General features: G+C 43.1%; 1 protein-coding gene across 1 annotated transcript in view; it reads left to right on the forward strand.

Moving 5' to 3' along the window:
• Positions 1 to 4,516, forward strand: part of GET4 (golgi to ER traffic protein 4) — a 23,718-nt gene that overhangs the window by 915 nt on the left and 18,287 nt on the right. The gene's annotated exons all lie outside the window — the stretch shown is intronic.

Genomic DNA, 4,516 nt, shown 5'->3' on the forward strand with positions numbered 1-4,516 from the left:
CTTCTCATGTCACAGCAGACATAGTTTTAGCCCCCCCCCCCCGCCCCGAGTCGAGTGCTGTTGGTGGGTTAGCAAAGCGAATTTCAGGACTTTTTAAAATGCTCCTTGTGATGATCCATTTTTTTTAAATCACTTGTTTGAAATGGGTACAAGATGTGCTGATACTATGTACGAGTTATCTCTGCATTTGGCTGCTTGCTTACTGAAGAGGAAGGTAACAGGCCTCTTCCATGTTAGTGTGCTGCTTTTTTGCCCGAGTACATGGCTGTTGTAATTTTGAATTACTGTTAAGCGTGTGAGATTTTTATTATTAATCTGAATGATGTAAACATCTGGGCCCCCTAGCTCAACTACAAGTAACATTCATCCATCTCCAGTTATTTTGTGGACAGTTCACATCAGCGGAGGTTTGTTTTTCACTTTGCTTGAACCAAGATCGTAGCCCTAAACTTCTTTATCTGCCACACCTTGTAACAGGCTCTGTTTCTTCCCCCTGCCTTTCATGCTGATTTAAAAACAAGATTATTTCTTACATCTTAGTTTATTCTTCTTGAATGAATTTCAGATGGATCAGGTATTTCACAGTAGACAAGAAAAAGGAGGCCTCTGACATTTTGAATTTTCCCCTTTGAAATAACAGATGTAACGTGTTTTTTACAAGAAGGTGTAATTAGACTGTGGAGCTCATTGGGAAGTCACTGATGGCAAGAGCATATCACGATTTAATGAAGGATTGGCTATTTATGCAGGTAACGCTATTCAGGATTATTGTGACAGTTCTTGGAAGAGAGATTGAACTTCATGATCTAATAGAGTCTTGGACGCATAGATGACATTTAAAGCCGGGGAGCCAAATAATCCTGCATCAGGTTCTTGCACCTTCCTCTGAATTTCTTGATGCTGCCATTGTTGGAAGATAGACCAGTGGATGAGGTGCAACTTCTGTCTCATCCAGTATGGCAGTTTGACTGTTCCCCTGGAAGTGTGGATTTGGGTTTAGGGTTGTCAGGGTTGATTGGTTCAAACACCTCTAGGTTTGGGACCTTTGAAATTCTGAGTCAGATTTCCAAGTTCAGCATTGATGTCATGATCAAATTGGCTTATGACTTAGCAGGATTCGTGAACACTTTAATAGGGGTAAGTCATCACCATGCTCGTTACAAAAATGTTTCAGTCCAGTTCTACGTTTTCCCTGCTTGCACTTCTCTATAACTTGAAACAATGGAGACGTATAAAGGTGAAGGGACCAGCCATAGTGTCAACCAATGTAATATGCCAGTTGTGGTGTTTAGCTGTTTCACGTGTTGGCTTCTCAGTAACTTCAGTCATGATCTAGAGAGAAAATACACTGTCCCATAAAATGAACACTTTATCTTTGTGAGCTATTTTTCAAGGCTAAATTTGTTTGCGTCTCCTGCTTTTTGGTATCTGCAGAAACTTTCATGGAGAATCCCCCTTACTTACAGTGCAGCTGCTCGCTTGTTAATGAATTTGTAACCCTAATGTAGTAGTATATCAGTGCTGTCTGCTTAAGGATAGTTGTGCTGTATTCATTTGAAATGATGGCTTTCTTAGTAGGCTACCTTCAGAAGAATTAATTGGGCATTAATAGGTTTGGCAGTCTTTAATACCTTCGCTGCCTAGGTTTATGTGCTTGTGGTTGTTTAAAATAGGTCAACAAGAAGTTGTTTTAATAAAATAGCTACAGATATGTAAGTGCTGTTTGCCTACCCAGTGAGAGATGTATTCCTGGTCCTGGTCTCTTATTCCACACACTATGACCTTGAAGATAATGCAGAGGCTGTGGTAGGTATCTAAGGGTAGGGAAAGAACCTTGTATTGCTGAATGATTAATACAAAGGGTGTCCTTGGCTGCTTTCGGATGGATGGTGGTGCTGAGGGTGGAGGGGCAACAGAGATGTACCTTTTTCAGGCAGATTTTATTCATATTTGGTCAGAGGGAACTTGGTACAGCAGGTAGAAGAAATTGCAGTTGTTTTTATTCTGAATTACTCATTTATAATTGTTTCATTACCTTCAGACCTCTCTATCTGTTGTATAAACCTGTTCTTTCTACAGTGAAGTTGACATAGGATGTGGACAGATGTAACAGTGTTCTAAATATACATGAAACCCTAACAGTGTGGACATGTGCACCACTTCAGAATGGTTTAAACTTCCTGGAAAGTTTCAAAAGCACACTGGGGAAATCAAGTACTATCTCGAGTCGGCCCTGAGTGAGCCAGTTCAGTGTTATTTGCAGACACCGGGCATCCCATGTCTCCCATGCCATCCCGTGTCTGGGTTTGGTCACTTCAGACTGCACTGCTCCTCACCCCCTACCCCCAAACACACACAAGGCAACAGAAGTGCCCAGAGATCTGTCTACAGAAATCAGTTCTCAGGGGTAGAGAAGCAGGAAGCCTCTGTGCTAGCGACCTGGGGCACGGGGTGGGTAGCCAGGTGCTGGGGGATGTTGTGTGGCCCCTGCTCGTGGTTCTTGGGTGCACATGGGATCCTCCAAGAACTTGGGGGCTTTTGCCTGCATTGGAAAGTGTTTTTTCAGTTTCCCCTCCCTTCTCTGGGTCCCAGGGATGAGTGCAAATGGAGCACAGAGAGGGAGGGACATTTAACAGTTAATGGACTAATTCACTTCCTGTTTAGTGTGGCATTGACAGACCAGCAGGTCTGTTAAGTGCCTGTTGTGCAATGGCTCTTGTTTCCCCATACACACATTTCCTAGTTACTGTTTCCCACCCAGGAATTGACAAGTGTTTACTGTTAAGGCACCTCATCCACTGCAAGCAGGGGGTCATATAGCCCCCCCAGTACCTTCCCCCACCCACCTTCTTCCTTCCCCAAATGAGTCTGGGAGCCCCTTGAGTGAGGTCTGTTTCCTGCGATGGGATCCAGGTTGTTCGTTTTACATGCTTGTGCAACACCAGGCAGCCATATAGATTTTGGTAAAGTGTAACAGTGATTTCTTATTAAACTGAATCAATCTTTTTTTTTTAGCTCAGTGGTTTTAAGAAGAGGGAGCATAGTATTGCAATTGCAGGCAGTGGTAGCAGCTTCTTTCTTAGTGTCCAGCCAGTCCAGGTCTTCCTCTTCCTCCAGGGGAAAATCCTGGGGAAACTAGGCACTGACCCCTGAAAGGCAGCGGTTAAATCTCTAAATGGTGACAGCTCTGTTTAGAGCCCTTAGCAGTGTACACGGATGCTTCTGTCCAGGGAACGTTGTAAACTTGTTCCCGATCAGTAAAGTGTTTTGGAGTGGTTCAAGTGTTATATGTGTTTGCATCTATGCAGTCATTTTGGAGGCATGGAGATGGTCATTTCTTTAAAAGAAAAAAAACGAGAGACGAGGTTTTTACCAAAGACCAAGATAATTTCATATATAAAGCAGAAAACATGTATGTCATGAGCAAAAACAGAATCACTGGAGTACACGTTACACTCCAATTCTGCAGGCAGAAATATATAGGCCGTACGTCCTCTCTTAGGTCTCAAACTTATTTGGGATTACAAGACTTGGCATTGTTTCAGAAGATAGGACTTCTGATCTGTAGTAATCAAAGTCTAGTTGAAAGATCTCTGAGATGTTGAAATCTAGGGATATAAATTTAGAGGAAGTATTTTTGTTTCAGAGGTTCTGTTGAGCACTTGTTAGCATTTCTCAGGTAATATTCCTAACAGTCTGGAACAGGGATCACCCAGTTGTCAGTGTTCAAAACTCAAATGAGGCAGAATACAGTGCAGGGACTGTAAAAGACACCAAAAATAGTTCCTGATTTTTCCCAGGTTTTGAATCTCAAACAGCTTTGGTTAAAACACTTTAAATCTCAGATTGAGGTTACTCAAAGACTTTAGCAGAGAGGGGCGTTATCTGTGTTTGGCTGCAATCAGGAAGGCAGAGTAGGATGGCACCTTGGAGACCAATGGGTTTGGAGAACCACAGGCTTTTGTAGGCAACAACCTATTTTGTCAGGTGGTCACAGGTTTTGTAGGTTGTTGCCCACAAAAGCTGAGGCCTCTCTGAACCCACTGATTTCTAATGTGCCCTGCATGCTGCCAAAACCTGTAGCCAGTGAGAGTGATGCTATGATACCTGTGACCCTGAAACAGAAGGGTTGTTGTCCCTTCCTGAGTTCTGGGGTTCATTTTTAACATGAGTACCAGTAACAGAATTGTAGGGCAAGTGTGTTGTGAAATGTGAGGCATTGTGAAACTGGACTTGCTGCCAGTGCAATGGAGGATAAATGACAGCTGAGATTCTTTGAAATGTTACATGGTGGCTCTCCCTAGTTGCTGTCAGTTTGGTAGATGCCAATAAAAACAAACAAATTTGGCTCTGCAGAGGACTGTTGCAGTGCGCATGTCCTTTTGTCCAGCAGCCCAGTGTAGGAGTCGTGGAGATTTGGAAGAGAGTGGAGCAGAGATGTCAGTGACAGGAGTGCTTATCCTAGTTTCATAGTTAATAGAGTTGGAAGGGACCTGAGCAGATCATCAAGTCCGAC

Source organism: Gavialis gangeticus, unplaced genomic scaffold (genome assembly GCF_001723915.1).
Source record: "Gavialis gangeticus isolate Ggan-Ray unplaced genomic scaffold, GavGan_comp1, whole genome shotgun sequence".
In the NCBI taxonomy this organism is placed as follows: Eukaryota; Metazoa; Chordata; order Crocodylia; family Gavialidae; genus Gavialis; species Gavialis gangeticus.